General features: G+C 43.3%; 1 protein-coding gene and 1 long non-coding RNA gene across 6 annotated transcripts in view; one reads left to right on the top strand and one right to left on the bottom strand.

The window, feature by feature from the left end:
- FYN (FYN proto-oncogene, Src family tyrosine kinase) overlaps window positions 1-16,474 on the bottom strand; it is a 213,753-nt gene that overhangs the window by 92,266 nt on the left and 105,013 nt on the right. The gene's annotated exons all lie outside the window — the stretch shown is intronic.
- On the top strand, window positions 4,762-15,439 carry LOC128315547 (uncharacterized). Its single transcript, XR_008298401.1, has 2 exons — window positions 4,762-5,023; window positions 8,076-15,439. It is a non-coding gene; the product is annotated as an uncharacterized LOC128315547 (long non-coding RNA).

Below are 16,474 nucleotides of genomic sequence, written 5' to 3'. Positions count from 1 at the left end.
AACATAGCATAAGTGACCTCATTTAAGACAAGGTTGTAGAAACACTTAGAAACACGGGAGCTTTTGATATAAATGTGTTGGGTAAACTTCCTAACAAACCTAGCTTGGCTTAACCAACCATGCTGGTTACCATGAAGGTGTTCCTCTTAGTTAGGCTGAGCTAAGGAGGTTAACAGATAGCAATGATGGAGTTATCACACTGGAGGTTGCATTTAGCCATTCTTAGCAAATCTGAACTTTGGGTCTTTAAATTGCAATCATGAAATTTTAGGCACCGAGAGACAGAGACCGTTTAAAAGGGCAGTGTCGTCCCCTTATTCCTCATTAACCACAATGCTGAGAAATACGAAGATACTACTTGCGTTGTCTGTTTGAAGGTGAAACTCTTTAACTGAATAGTTCTGGGCCCAAGTTGGAGTGTGCTTTCTTGATGGGTGGAGAGGATCATGAGTGAAAGGGAGAGGAGTGCCCACAACTTACAGTCAACTCCCTGCAAGCACAATAGGGTACTATTCCCATGGGGGAAGAGATCTTGTAATACCTCTTACTATTCCCTCAGTGTATAAATTGTGAACTCTGAGCTTCCAAACATAACACTTACTTTTATGTCAGCAAATGAAAGGCAAGTTTCTCCCTACTGGCTATTAGATACATAGAAAGCAAGCCGGCATAATTTTTAATTTCTTTTAATGTTTATTTAGTTTTGGGAAAGAAAGAGAGAGAGCCAGACACAGAATCAGAAACAGGCTCCAGGCTCTGAGCTGTCAGCACAGAGCCTGATGCAGGGCTCAAACTCACGAACTTTGAGATCACGACCTGAGCGGAAGTTGGACGCTTAACTGACTGAGCCACCCAGGCGCCTCAAACTAACATAATTTCTTCTTCCTCTTCTTTTTTAAAGTATTTATCTAATTTTGAGAAAGAAAGAGAGAGAGCATGTGGGGAAGGGGCAGAGAGAGAGGGAGACACAGAATCCAAAGCAGGCTCCAGGCTCTGAGCTGTCAGCACAGAGCCCAAAGCGGGGCTTGAACCCACAAACCGCAAGATCATGACCTGAGCTGAAGTCAGACGCTTAACTGACTGAGCCACCCAGGCACCCCAAGCTGACATAATTTCTTCTTTTTTCTTTTTTTAGTATTTATTTATTTTTGAAAGAGTGAAAGAGACAGAGCACAGCGGGGTAGGGGCAGAGAGAGAGGGAGACACAGAATCCAAAACAGCCTCCAGGCTCTCAGCTGTCAGCACAGAGCCCGATGCGGGGCTCGAACCCACAAACTGCAAGATCATGACCTGAGCCAAAGTTGGACGCTTAACTGACTGAGCCACCCAGGAGCCCCAAAGCTAATATGATTTCTAAACAAAGTTGGATTTTTTAAAAAATAGGATATTTGTTGCTATATGTTGTTTTCCTTCCTCCTGTAGTTGGTGTTGATCTTCAGGACAAGGATTGCATGGATCTTGGTGTATACCTTAAGAATAACAGATGACAGCCATTGTTTCTCATCTCAACTGTTTCTCTTGAGAGAAAGAAATTCTTAGATGATGGGGTCAGTGGGTTTTTGCCTTTTTTCTGAGGGGTTTTCCTTAGTAATTATCTAATAAAATACTCTTAAAACATATACATAAATACATATCTCATGTGGATATGTGTGTGTGTTTACAATTTAAGTCTCTCAATCCATGACTATATAGAATCTAGAACTTGTTCAGAAAATAACAGATACTGAAAAGACCTGGAATTATGTTGGGAAAAGCTAATGCAAAAAGTGAAAACTGTTTTGCTTAGGGAAGACATTTAAGCAGTCTTCAAAAAAACTTACATGGTTCTTACATGGAAGAAGATTTTCTCATGACTCGTTTTAATAATGAGAACTTCCCAAAGATGGTAGAAACCATCTGACAATACAGATGTTCTTGTAGAATGTAGATAAACAGACACCGGTTGGACTAGATTAACTTTAAGTCTCCTTCAAGCACCAGCTCTCCCCCTCCCCCAAATAGCCCACACTGTTAAAGCTAACAACGTAATCTAAAGATGAATGCCTTGAGGCCAGGGCTTCTGAGAAACTAGATTCATATAGTTACTTAGAAGCTGAAGAAGGGAATCCATGTTCTGAGAGAAAGAGGACAATGCCAGAGAAAGGCACGTTGACACTCTACCATGACTAAAGCGAACTGTCAGAACTGTAAGGACAGAATAACAAACATAGTGAGAGATTTTAATGACATGTCTCTAATAACTGATGAATTAATAAGTATATAAAAGATTTGAATAACATAATTAAGAGGTTTAATCTAATGGGTTAACCTAATCTATTTTTTAAATGTTTTTATTTTTGAGAGAGAGAGAGAGAGAGAGAGAGAGAGAGAGACAGACAGACAGGCAAAGACAGCAGGGGAGGGGCAGACACAGAATCCGAAACAGGCTCCATCCAGGCTCCGAGCTGTCAGCACAGAGCCTGACTCGAGGCTTGAACCCATACATGTGAGATCATGACCTGAGCTGAAGTCGGATGCCCAAACGACTGAGCCACCCAGGCGCCCCAAACCTAATCTCTTTTTAAAGCTCTATCTCCCCAGCACCCATCAGAGAATATGCATTTAAAAAAGAACATTCATGGAATGTTTTTAAGAAATTGATCACACACTATGCCAAGAACCAAGTCGCAATAAATTTTGTGGAACTGGTATCAATCATACAAACAACATTCCCTAATTACAATAGATTTTTTAAAATTAGACTACTAGGGGCGCCTGGGTGGCGCAGTTGGTTAAGCGTCCGACTTCAGCCAGGTCACGATCTCGCGGTCCGTGAGTTCGAGCCCCGCGTCAGGCTCTGGGCTGATGGCTCAGAGCCTGGAGCCTGTTTCCGATTCTGTGTCTCCCTCTCTCTCTGCCCCTCCCCCGTTCATGCTCTGTCTCTCTCTGTCCCAAAAATAAGTAAACGTTGAAAAAAAAATTAAAAAAAAAAATTAGACTACTAAACAAAATGATTACTAAAAAACTCTCACTTGGGCGCCTGGGTGACTCAGTTAAGTGTCCGACTCTTGGTTTCAGCTCAGGTTATGATCTCAGGTTTGTGAGTTCGGGCCCTGCATTGGACTCTGCGTTGTTGACAGTGTGGAGGCTGCTTGGGATTCTCTCTCTCTGCCCCTTCCTCTCAAAATAGATAAACAAAAACAAAACAACTCTCACTTGTTTGGGAATTTAAAATGACACTGCTAGTACCTCACGAAGCAATGAAGAAACAATTATGGTAATGACAATATTCTTAAAACTGAGTGATGAGGAAATATTCTGTAATGAAACTGGTAAGATTCCACTAAAGCTGTACTTAGAAGAAAATACTTAAATCTTATCCTAGAAAGGAAAAAGTATGGAAAATTAATGAGTAGCCAACTCAAGAAGTAAGAAAGTATCTAAAGAAAGTGGAAGAAAGGAATAATAAAGGGTAGAAACTAATAAAATCAGTAAACAAAGATACATTAGAGAAGATTAACAAAGTAAAGGCTGTTTATTTGAAAAGGTTGATAGGCAAGTCACCAAAACTGATCAAGGAAAACATAGGGAACACTCAAAATAATATTAGGAATAAAAGAATGTAACTACAGATTCAGCAGAGATAAAAAAATAAGAGTGTCCTATGAGCAACTCTATGTCATTAGGTTTGAAAATTTCAATGAAACGAGGAATTTCAGAAAAACAAAGTCCTATAACCATTAAAGAATGTGGTGTATCAGTTAAAAATCTACTCATCCTTCCATCAAAGAGAACAAAACCAATAAACACAAGGTTCAGATGGTTTTAGAGAAAAAAAAGATGCAAGTTTCAGAGAGAGAAAATGGGAAAGCACCAGTATAATCTCAGTATCAAAACCAGACAAGGACAGTAGGGAAAAGGGAAAATTATAGGCCAATTTCAGATATAAATACAAACAAAAGTCCTAAAAATATATTAGCAAATGAACCCACTGGTACATAAAATATATCATGGCCAACTTGGATTTTTAGCAATGATACAAGGATGATTTAACTCAAGAAAGTTGCTGACAGCTATTTCCCCATTATCAGATTAAAAGAGAAAAACCCTCGATCTTGTCAATGGACACAGAAAAAGGACACTGAGTACAATTCAACACTTGGTTGTGATTTTAGAAAATAGGAACTCTTAGCAAACTAGGATCAGAAGGGAAATTTCTTAACCTGAAGAGTATTAGTATTAACCAAATCCCAACAGTAGGCGTCGCATTCAATGGTGAAATGTTAGCAGCCTTCCCCTTAAAACGAAGACAAAGCCAGGGAGGTGTGCTTCTCCTACTTCACTCAACAGTGTACTGTGGGTCCCAGGCAGAGGGGTAAGATAAGACAGATTAATCAATCAATCAATCAATCAATCAGTGTTGGAAAGGAAGAACTAAAACTTGTAATTATTCATGGATATCATTGGTTACACAGACCTGAGAGAAATTACAGATAAATGATCAGAACTGACACAAGGCCTTAGCAAACTGCTATTAGTTCAATATGAATAATCCTGTTCCTAGGTACCAGCAACAGTTAGACAAAGTAGTTTTTTTAAAAAAATAGAACACTTATTTTTCTCGACCTTCATTTCCTGCTCTTTGACACACACCTCCTTCAGGTAAGCATAGGATGATAAAAAAATAATTAAGAAAAACAAGTAACCTAATTATACTGTAAAACTGTGAGAGGAAACAATTTCAGGGAAGACTTACAGGATTCCTTTCTATTCTGTGGTTCCCACAGAAAAATTCCACTTGAAAAATGAGGCTCTGTCGATGGGGTTACCTTGAACTGTGGTGAATCACATGTCTTACTGGAAAAGAAACACAAACAGGAAGTTCCAGGCCTTTGCAAATCAAACTCTGTCTCAAAGGAAAAATAAGGTTGCCACCTTCTCTTCCACACAGCTCATAATAAAGTCAGCAGGAACCAGCCCTTCAAATGGCATCCCACATCGGGAAGGAGTCAGGTGTCGTGAAGGGAGAGGCGCTAGACAAGAGGTAGGTAGGGACAGAGGGTTAAGAAAGTTCTTCATGTATGTGAAGATAATATTGAGGGTTGCTTACAATTTTTTTTGTTGTTGAAATTTCACTATACATGGGGCGTCTGGGTGGTTCAGTTGGTTGAGCATCTGACTTCGGCTGAGGTCATGATCTCGTGGTTTGTGCGAGCCCTGTATCGTGCTCCGGGCTGACAGCTCAGAGTCTGGAGCCTGCTTCAGATTCTGTGCCTCCCTCTCTCTCTGACTCTCCTCTGCTTGAGCTCTGTCTCTCTCTCTCAAAAATAAATAAACATTGAAATTTCACTATATCAAGCACAGGATGATACTGACATTCTAAGAACTACCTGGTTCAATGGAGACCCCTAAATGTATTCTGTATTTGGGTCTATCCATCAGCATGGGCTTGGTGTGCTTATGTTTTCAACACTCTCAGAGGAGCATACTATGGCACATACAATTCTTTTCCACTTGGCAGCTGATTTTCATTTCGATGAAGTGACAACAAAAATGAGATAAAATATCATGAAGAACTTTTTATATTCCTTTGGATCTGACTGGGCAATTTGCTCAATGAAAACAAGGTTATCTGAAAATACTACATTATGATGTTGTTTTTAACAATGTTTAAAACCTAATTTGCTGAAAACAACCAAAATAAGCAGAAATAGAGGCTGGGTTTCCTGTTTGATTAAATAACCAATGTATGGTACATTTCTATAGTGGGATAGGAGATAGCACTAAAATCATATTGTAAAATAAATTTACTGCCATAGAAATATTCATGCTATATTGCCGAGTTATAAAAATAAGATACAAAACATTAAGTGCAATTTGAAATCACTTTAAAACTTCCAAATTTGGACACTGAACAAAAATACTAACAATATGTGTGATTGTTTCTGAGTGATGGAGTAATAGTAACAGTGACTTTTGTCCTTGTGCTTTTCTGTATTTTCTAAGTACTCTACACTGAGGACATGCATTAACGTGGATATTATTTTTAAAAACTCACCATAATGACATTTGTTACAACACGGACGGACATTATGCTAAGTGAAACATGCCACACACAGAATATGATTTCACCTGTATTTGGAATCTAAAAACAAAACAAAAAAATGAACAAAGAAAAAGAAATGGACTCATAAACACAAAGAACAAACTGACGGTTGCCAGAAGGAAGGGGTAGGGGGGTGGACAAAGCAGGTGAAGGGGAGTGGGACATACAGGCTTCCAGTTACAGAATGAATAAGTCACAGGAATAAAAAGTACAGTATGGGGAATATAGTCAGTGGTACTGTGATAGCGTTGTATGGTGACAGATACTTGTGGTGGATAAAGAAGTTGAATCACTACGTTGTACGCCTGAAACTATGTAACACTGTTTGTCAACTACACTGTGATAATTAATCAATGAACAAACAAAATCCACCATAACGAAAATACCTAGAGCTCCTATAGCACAAACTTCTGGAGCTCTTCAAGAACATTTTGTCCCATTTTTTTTATTCTTAAATTTTTAAGAATGTTTTTCAATCTATTTTTGAAAGAGTGAAAGAGACAGAGCACAAGCCAGGTAGGGGCAGAGAGAGAGAGAGAGAGAGAGAGAGAGAGAGAGAGAGATACAGAATCCGAAGCAGGTTCCAGGCTCTGAGCTGCCACAGCACAGAGCCCAACGCGGGGCTCAAACTCATGAACCGTGAGATCGTGACTTGAGCTGAAGTCAGACGCTCAACCGCCTGAGCCACCCAGGCACCCCCATTTTGTCCCAAACCTAGTACAGCTTTGTGGCAGCCAAAACAACCAACGGTAACAGTGTCCTACTGACAGTTGCACTAGAGGATCTTTTCTTACTCCTGTTCTACCCGAGTGGCAGTGTTTGGGCTGGAGTAGACCAGTGCCCTCAGGAGACACTGAAAAGGCTCAGTGTCCACCCCAAGGAGGAGCCTGCTTCCCTGAGCTTACTCTCGCACCGTCCGCAAGGGAGAGTGCGGAGCCCCTAGCCCAGCGTCTGGGACAAAATTCCACTTACCACACTTCCTAATGTTGCCTTCCTGCTCAGCACCTTTCCTCAGGTCTCCAGCTTGGCTTCCAAGCCTTCCACGTTAGGGCCCTCACACCTGTCCCACCAATCTCCCACTGCCTCGGCATGATCTCCACCCAGGATGGTACATATCTCCACATGACTGTCCGTGCAGTTCCCACATCTCATCCATGTGCCTGGCCCCATGCTGGTCTTACCCTTCAGAAGCCTTCATTTTAGCTCCTCAGGCTCACATTGGTCTCCCGGTCTCTTAGTTCCTTGGCTTATCCCCCACAATCACACTGAGTCACGGTTTGCTGTGCATGGCAGGGTCTCTAAAGGGTTGGGGCCAAGTCTTGTATTGCTTTGAACCCCCACCCCCACCCCACTGCCTTCTCCCAGCTCCTAGCACAGGCCTGTGGCATGGCAGTCTCTTCCTTCCAGTCTGCCTGTTAGCCTGCTTCCTTCCCTCTTTCTGCTTGTCCTGTCCTGGAGAGCAGAGAATGGCATTTTCCCTGCTCATTCTTCTTAGTTTCTATCTATATGGCTTCCTCTGATGTCTTCAGCTCTCATTTAGCTGCACTAATGGATGACAAATCACAGTCCACGAGGGTGCCTAGTCGGTCCTCTTGTCTTCTCACTCCCAGGCACCCACAGGTGCTGCACCTTGTGTGCCTGCTCCCACTGAGGACTACGCCTCCTTCAGTTCCTTCCTAGCTCTCCTCCTTGCTTTTCAGGGCTTTGGTAGGTTACATTATCCATTCATTTCTTCACCACCTAGTCACGGAGTGCCTTCTGTGTGTTGGGTACTGTTGCTTAAACTCACATTTAAAGGTCTGTTTCCCCAACTAGATTGGGAGCTCCCTGATGGCAGATGTTATCTGTTACAATTGTTTAAAGGTCCAGACAATCTGGCAGTATGCTGATAAAGTTTGGAACATATTAAACTGAAGCTAGAGAGAGGAAAGGAATGAAGCAGAGGCTACAGTTTCATTCTGTAACTCTCCCCTTTGTGGTTTGACTACAGAGATGGTGTAAAGACAAGGAGAAACTCCCACTCGAGCAGAGAGAGTAGAGCCTTCGTGTTTTTTCCGAGTTCAGACCAGACAAAAAGTGGGACAGTGATGTATGTGAAAGCACTCTTTAGATGGGACAATATGTCACAAATATGAAGCACCATCATCAGCGTGATACGCATTATCTATGCCTTATGTGGAAAGTTTGATTCCAAACAATAAGCAACCAAGTCATCCCATTTTGCAAGTTCCTGCAATGGGCAGCAAAATATAGCCTGAAAAGAAAGCTGATAGCCTCACAAAACCCAAACGAAAGATAAAATGAGCAAGAACAGCCACATACCCAGAGAGAGCAAACCCACACCGCTTGGAGCAAGAAATCCTCTAATTGCCTCCACACCCCTGCTCACTTCCATCTGCTTGCATTTAAGGAAGCCCAACCACAAGGCTCCCTGCAGCTGCAGAGAAGAAGGGAAAGGCATTCGGAGCGTGTGGATGGCTGCTGCAGCAGGCAGGAGCCAACAGTAAGGACGGAAGGTCCCCAAGCAAGACTAAACAGCGCAGCGGACAACAGACTCGATGTTTGTCACGCAAAAGTGAGCAAACAACGTCTTCTGGTAGTGAGACCGCGTGAAATAATAATGGCACTCATTCCTGGGAGGAAGGCAGCAGTAACACGCGTGGGCAGGAATGCTGCAGTGGAGGACAGGACTCATCTGGACCAGGGAGTCGCAAGGGGCCTAAGCTGCAAGAGGTTTCCCGTGGGGAAGTAATCCCTGCTTAGTGTGCTGTAACTCAACCTTGACAAAACTCCCAGGTGGCAATCTTAGTTTTTAGCAATGCCAACCTTCTGACTTTGGTCTTATTTTGATCATTCCTCCCCTGCTGTCCCTACCTCAATCTCACCCATCCCAGTCCTCACTCTTTCTGGGCTATCCCATGCTCAGGACTTTCCCCTCTGCCCCCACAATCTGAGGGAGCCCCCCGAGGAGCAGTTAGATAGTATAGTTGTTTTGTTTTTGTTTTTAAGTCACAGCAACTTGGAGAACAGGTGGTCCATTTTTAGATGCTGAGACTGAGGTTTACAGAGCCAGAGACAAGACGTGGTCATCCCACCAGCTGGTGGCAGGGATATGAGTCCTCACGTCATACCTTACAACATACCACACACGAGAGAAAAAGGAAACCAGTGCTTAGTGACCCAGGGGCCTGACACCATGTGAGGTGGCTTCACATACGTGATCCGAGTTCAAGCCTTACATGGGTTGGGCTCAAAGAAGTTAAACACTTTTCCTCAAGTCTCACAGCCAGTAATGGCAGACGCTGGGGTCCACATCCAGTCTGATTATAAAGCCGTCTCTTCCTTCTAGCCTGGATTGCCTGAAACCGTTCAGGGTGAAGGAAGCTGATGGCGTAGTTAACTCAAGAGACGGGTACCTCTTGAAGGCTTTCAATTCTGCCCAGGGTATAGTGGAAGGAGAACAGTATAATGGTGTAAGCATCAGTGAGTCACACGGCTTGGACCAAGGCTCCATCAGAATTTTGGAAATCGGTCGGAAAAGTTGTTGCCAGAAACGTTTTGGTTTCCTGGCGTGACCATAGTGTTGCAGTCTGTGGCGACTAGAGGATTCTAGAGAGGTGGCTTTCCTTTCTCGAAACAGCTTCGTCGTCTAGAGCAGGGTAGAGCTAGGAGGGCAGAGCCTTCCCTGGACCAGGAGCACGGCCTCAAGAACTAAGGGCAGGCTGGGTAATAATGCCAATGGCAGCCAAGTTTGGGCCGCCAGGATACACGGAGCCCTCTGTGGAAGTGGGAGAGGGCCTGCTGGGCTGTACTGTCAGCAACAAAATGCCCTCCGGGATCCCTTGGACAGAGTGTCTTTGCCTCCAACCATCATTCCCAACAGAATATAGCAGAGCAGACCAGGCCAGGTCGCCATCAGAGCAGGGCCTGTGTTACACAGTGGAGCGGAGTGGGTGGCTCGGTTTTTGATGTCTGCAAAAAAATCCGATCATGGCCTTCAACGAGGAGGAACAGCTTCAACATGCAGGTTGTATGCATGCAATATGTTCCTGTGGGTAAATGATGGAATTGCACCTACATGGCCAGAACTGGAAAAGAGAACTGTCCATCATCACAGCCAGCTCTCGCCTTCCACGAGCAGCAACAGCGAGGAGGCGTCCCGAGCTGTTGGCTCAAGGCACCACCGCTGTTTCTGCATCAGTTTTCTGAGGTCTCTCAGACCTCAGCAGTTGATGTTGATTAGGTACACCTCCAAGTAATTTCTATCCCTGGCGCGGTATGCCTAAGATTACAATTCCACCAACTCTCAAATCTGTCTCTTTGGAGCAGACATCACTAGGATAGGTACGTGAAAATAACTTGTGTTCTGTCCACTGCTTGATGAGTTAGACAAAGTTTGCTTCTGTTGGAATTCCACTCTGCCAACATTTTATTGTGAAAAACTTCAAATACATAGCTCTAATAGTTTTATGTTGAATATCTATCTAGTTCTAACAATAACATTATATCATATTTGCTTTATCATATAGCTATCCACCTACCGTACTGTAAAACCTTTTACCTACACATTTAATAATTTTACATCGAACATCTACCTAGCTTCTAACATTAACATTATACTATAGGGGCACTGAGTGGCTTGGTCGGTCAAGCGTCTGCCTTTGGCTCAGGTCATGATGTTGCAGTTTGTGAGTTCAAGCCCCGTGTCGGGCTGGCTCTGTGCTGACAGCTCAGAGCCTGGAGCCTGCTTCAGATTCTGTGCCTCCCTCTTTCTCTCTTGCCCCTCCCCCACTCTCTCTCGCTCTCAAAAGTAAATAAACATTAAAAAAATTTAAAAAAAATTATATTTGTTTTATAATATAGTGATGCATCTACCCAAACTGTAAAACTTGTCTAGGCATTTTTTTGTGGTCTTGATTCTTCTAAGCTGCAGCTTGGGGGAAAGCATGATTTTCAGACACCTCTGAGAGTGAGAATCCCTGCTTGAGCACTTACTAGTCGGGAGACTTTGCACAGGTGTTGGATTTCCTAGTGCTTCAGCTTCCATAGTTATAAAATGTGAGGAACAATGCCCAGGGGCCATGAGGATTAAATGCAATATGGTCAGGGAAGCACCTGTGAGGACATGTAACCAATTTTTAATTCACGGACAGTGCAGGCACTGGCTGGCTCTCTCACTCTCTTCTCTATGATACAAAATGGCAGTAGTCAAAAAATAGTAACAATAATCCAATCCAGGTACAGATGAAACAAGAATGGCAGAATGTGGATAACTGTTGCAAGCTGGGTGAAGCATACCCGGGGGTCCATTATGCTCTACTGTTTACTTTCTACAGATTTGAAAATTTCCATAAAAGAACATTAAAAAAATGAATTCACCACTGGATTTTGTCAAGAAAAATAGAAGGAATCCTGTATTTGAAAAACTTCGTAAGAAAGCTCGCAGGAAGTAACAAGATAAGAAATGATGACACGGGAGGCCCTGGGCCATCTCACTCTCACAGATGGGGAGGAAGCACGGGGTTTAGGTACTTTGTACATGTTCCCCAGTGACTTGGTTCACTACTGGGTGAGAACCTTTGTACTTGGCAGAAAAGTGTGAAACCACACTTTCCAGCATATTAACTGTGAGAATAAATACTTTGCATAATGCAAAGCTTGTGCCTCCAGCTAATTTGCAGGCGGAGGACAGCGTGCGGAGCCTCTGAATTAGCAGAATAAAAACTATTTGTAATGGAACAGCCTCCCTCTGTAAGTCAGGGCTGGGTCAGCAAAGGACTCCATTAGACTGGATTCTCCCGCATCACTTATCAGTGGTCTGGACTAGTAGAGATAAAGGGTTCCTTAGCCACTTTCAGAACTGGAGAAACCTGGAGTAAAAAAACAAAAACTGCGGACAGCGTTTAACTGAGAAGGGAAAAGAGAGGCTTCATTTCTTTCCTTTAAAACAAAAATGTCACCTTCCTGTTCCAGTCACCTGATTCCTTCCCTTCCCTGCTGTGGTTCGTTCTCTCTCGTTCACCTCTGCTGGCAGTCAGGGGCAAGGAGAGGCCGTGATGGAGCGGCTCCGCTCAGTGAGATGGTGTGTGTCTCTTGGGGCCCTCACAGGGGCAGTAGAAGCAAGGTGTTTGAGGGGTGGGGCAGCTGTACTTCCACAGGGAAGTGACAAAGCCACGCTTTCTGCATGAGGGCCGCAAAGAAGAAAGCTAGTGACAGGGGGGACCTGCACACAGGGGTGTGTGCACACGTGTGAGCACAGACATGCACACACACTCCTTCAGAGGATCTGGCAATATGTGTATACCCATGTGTTACTGCCTCGTGTCTCCCCCAAACTCATATGCTGAAGCCCTAAACCCCAGTGTGACTATATTTGTTGATAGGTCTTTTAAGGTCATTAAGGTTCAATGAGGCCACAGGATAGGGCGCTAGTCCCACAGGTCTGCTGTTCTTGTAAGAGGAAGTGATACTAGGGATGTGTCTGTGCAGAGAGAAGGCCACAGGAGAACACGGTGAGAAGGCGGCTATTTGCAAACCTCTTTGCAGAAAGGAGAGGCTTAACCAGGAGAAGAGGCCTCTTTGGGCACCTGTGCCGAGAGAGACCCAGTGTTGGACAAAGAGGTGAATTTTCCAGCCTGAGAGACTGGGAAGAAGTGGTATTTAAGACAGGCCTTGCCGCAGACCCTAAGAAATGGGAGGAAGGCATTCTAGCGCAGGAAAGTGAGTCCCTGAGGCCCAGTTGAGGGCACAGAGGTGATCTGGTTTTGCTGTGGGATGAATATGAAGTGTAGGTCGGACAGAAGGATTGTGAAAGGCCTTGAGTACGTTCACCACGTTTAGGCCTTTCTCAGAGGCTAATGGGAGCCTGCAAAGTTGTAAACAGAGGATGACAAGACTGATACATATGCTAACAAGGGCAAAGTCAGGAGACCTCACATGGAATAAGCATTTGGTAGTGCCAGGCATCATGTTAGCACCACATCTTATCTCCCGTAATTCTCAACTACCACTTGGGAAAGTAGGATGGTGAGTTCAAGAGGTGGAGTCACTTGTCCAAGACCCCACAGCTGGTTTCCAGCAGGGAGCTCCGATTTCAGTCATAGGCCCAGCACCAAAGCGAATGCCCTGCCCATCCTGCCACTTAAAAGCTTAAATCCAGTTCTCACAACTTCGCCTGCTTTCCTTGCAACCAGAATGGCTATTTAATGGAACAGAGACTGGAATGCACATTTTGTTTAGGCTTAGGAAGCGGGCAGAACAGCAGCAAAAACTTCCAATGCACAGGGCACGTCTAGAAATATTATTCAGCCTTCCAAAAGAAGCAGTATGTGGGCCGGTTCTCGTCCTTCCTGTCACAACACAAAGTTACAAGTTTTCCTGTTACAGTTCAGGACTGTATCAAAGTAACCAATAATGGTAATTTGCATGTAAGCTGCAAAAATGCGTAGGGAGAGCAGTTGCCCTGGGCGAGCTGACACCCAGCGCTGACTATATATTTTTCGGGGCAGTGTCGACAGCTACTCTCAAATATTCTTTGCCCCCCAACTCCTGAAAGAGCATCCAATATCCAGGGGAACACAGTGCTGTGTTCTGGGTCCACTGGAAGGACAGACTTAGTGAGGGATGCCATGATCATTTCTTTTGGCTCCATTGCTTATCCACAACCTCAGATATATTTAAGAATGAAAAAAAGAGTAAAAAACTGGGTTAGAAACAAGAGTTAATGTTCCCGAAATACAAAAATCAAATCATACCATGACATGTACCAGCAGGAAGCACTTAAATATTCTTAAATGCACTCTCCTCCAAGGGCAAACATTTTTAGTATTTAGGAAGCAGTACTTACAGAGGTAACTTGGGTGCTATTTTGAAAATTACACACTACTATTATTATCCTAAGATATAGTTGTGCATGTATAACAGTTTGTCAGGGGAAAGGCAAACTACTGAGAGCATCAATTCAATTCAGCACACCTACCGTGCTGGATGTCTACTGTGTCAGGCAGTGTAACTAGATAGATCAGGATAAATGAACTGAATAGTATCAGAGGTTGGTCAAATCACTCTAAAAACAACTGATGTCATAATGACCTTCTTTTTTTTTTTTTTTTTAACTTTAGAACCAAATTTTGAGAGCCATTCCTTTGAAAAACAGGCATAATATTTTCCACTTCCTTGCCTAACCATGCCCCAAGACTCATGTTCAGTGGCTTCTCTGTGAAATTTTCCTAACACTGCCTACCCCATTCCATCTTCAAGAAGACAGTGGGGTAGAACTGGGAATGTGTGTGTGTATCCACATGTATGTGTGCGTGTGCCCATGTGTGTGTTTATTGGAGGGTCTTCCTTTCCTTTTTTGCTCCACAGATATACAATACTCATATTACACTTTCCACATTGCATCCCAGTTGTTGGATCCCGGTCTCACCCATAAAACAAAACCCTCAGGGTCATGTACTGTGTCTCAATGTACTTCTGTTTTCCCAAGGTAGGAACAATGCCTAGCACTGCTCCTTAAATGTTTTCTGAATGAACGAACGAATGTTTTGACTATGAGCTTTATCGCAGACTCCAGAGTGTTTGATAGTCAAAATATTCTCCATGGTGGGTGTCAAAAATTTCAATGCATGCATATAAATACACTTCAGGATAATAAGTTTGTTAAAGTATAACTTACATCTAGTAAAGCTGACCTTGAGTTTTGACAAATGGACACAATTGAGCAAGGGTAGGTGGTTCTTATGTACTTGCTTGGATCCTGTCCTCAGGACTGTGAGGCTTGGGTGCCAGGGTTTTTAACAAACTCCTCTGGTGATTCAGAGAAGAATCCTTGGAGTCGATGATGCTGTGCCACTGAATTCTAGATTTCCTTGCCCTTCCTCAGCCCCATCCATCACTCTCAGTCAACTATTAATATTGAAGATGAAACCAAAACGTTTCTACTCAGCATAACACTGGAAGCAAAACCTAGGTAACTCAGCCACTTGGCTGGAGTCAACTATAATTTCTGGTTGCTTAGCAGAAATACAGCTACTAAATGATATTTTTAAATGAACATGAGATATCCACCTAAAAAAAATGCCTTTGAATCAGAGTGAATAAAAGGACTATAATTTAATAAATGAGGGGCTAATCCAGAATTACTGTAGGGAAGGGATTGGGGTGAGAGAAGAAGTCTGCCCTGACAACACATTGTTTTGATTCCAAATGCAACCTTCCACCTAAGTTCAAGGGGCTTTGTGAATGACAGAGACTGACACAAGGTCAAAACTTAAGGAAGGCAGTGCTGAAGGAAAATAGAGGAAATTCATTTCATCCTTCCAATACTGGAGGAGGCCACAGGACAAGGGGGGGGGGGGTAAGGTATTATTTTCCCTAGCCTTTATTTAACTGAGAATGTTGGAAGATGTGGAACCTGGCCTCTAATTAAGAATATGGGAGACACCTGGGTGGCTCAGTCGGTTAAGCATCTGACTTCAGCTCAGGTCTTGATCTCGAGATTTGTGGGTTCGAGCCCTGCATCAAGTTCTGGGCTGTCAGCCTGTAAGTGCAGAGCCTGCTTCGGATCCTCTGTCCCCCTCTCTCTGCCCCTCCCCCACTTGCACTCTGCCAAAAATAAATTGTTTTTTTTTTTTTTTTTTTTAAAAGAGTAATGGGAGGATCTTCTCCCGATTCAAATTTCCATTTTTATAAATTAGGGTTTCTATTTGGGTGAAGTCCATCATAACAAACACCAGGAGCCTGTCACCATTCTTCTGTCATTCCCCCCTCCCCCACTCATGATTATATTACAATTGAATACTTCAAGTAATAGGGTCAATGGCCAGAGATTGACATTTAGTGGAAATGGAATCTGACCTTTACTAATGTTTCATTGTGAACAGTGTTCTTGGTTTCATAGTGAATAATGGCTTAAGATGGGAGTGATGTATTGACTAGCATTTGACTAGTTAAAAAAAAAAAAGAAACCGTCATGAATCAAAACAGAGACATACTTGGTATAAAAACAGCTAAAAATTGTATACTATGCATACTTGTTCTGCTGAGGTCCTGGGACACTACTGGCCTGCGTGTGTTTTAAGAGTCCATTGATTAGAATGGATTTTTCTGAAAGGGTGAATTAAAAAAAAAATCGCCCTGGTTTTGCAAAATTCCACTGAGTTACCCCGAAGAGAAAGGAAATCATGGAAACTGCGGTGGAGACATTTGGAAGTATGCTTCACACTATCATTTACAAGGCAGGGTATGTCGGTCTCACCAGCTGCCGGGACTGGTGGAAAAGTGCTGAGCTAGGGGTTAGGACCAAACCAAGCGTCTCCCTGTAATTAGAGTTAGTTGGGGAAAATGTGGCACACAGAAGACAGAAACATGTGGCCTCAGACTGGGGCG

Source organism: Acinonyx jubatus, chromosome B2, assembly GCF_027475565.1.
Source record: "Acinonyx jubatus isolate Ajub_Pintada_27869175 chromosome B2, VMU_Ajub_asm_v1.0, whole genome shotgun sequence".
NCBI classification, from domain to species: Eukaryota; Metazoa; Chordata; class Mammalia; order Carnivora; family Felidae; genus Acinonyx; species Acinonyx jubatus.
Note: the sequence above shows the minus strand (reverse complement) of the source record. Positions and strands in the feature narration are given on the sequence as shown.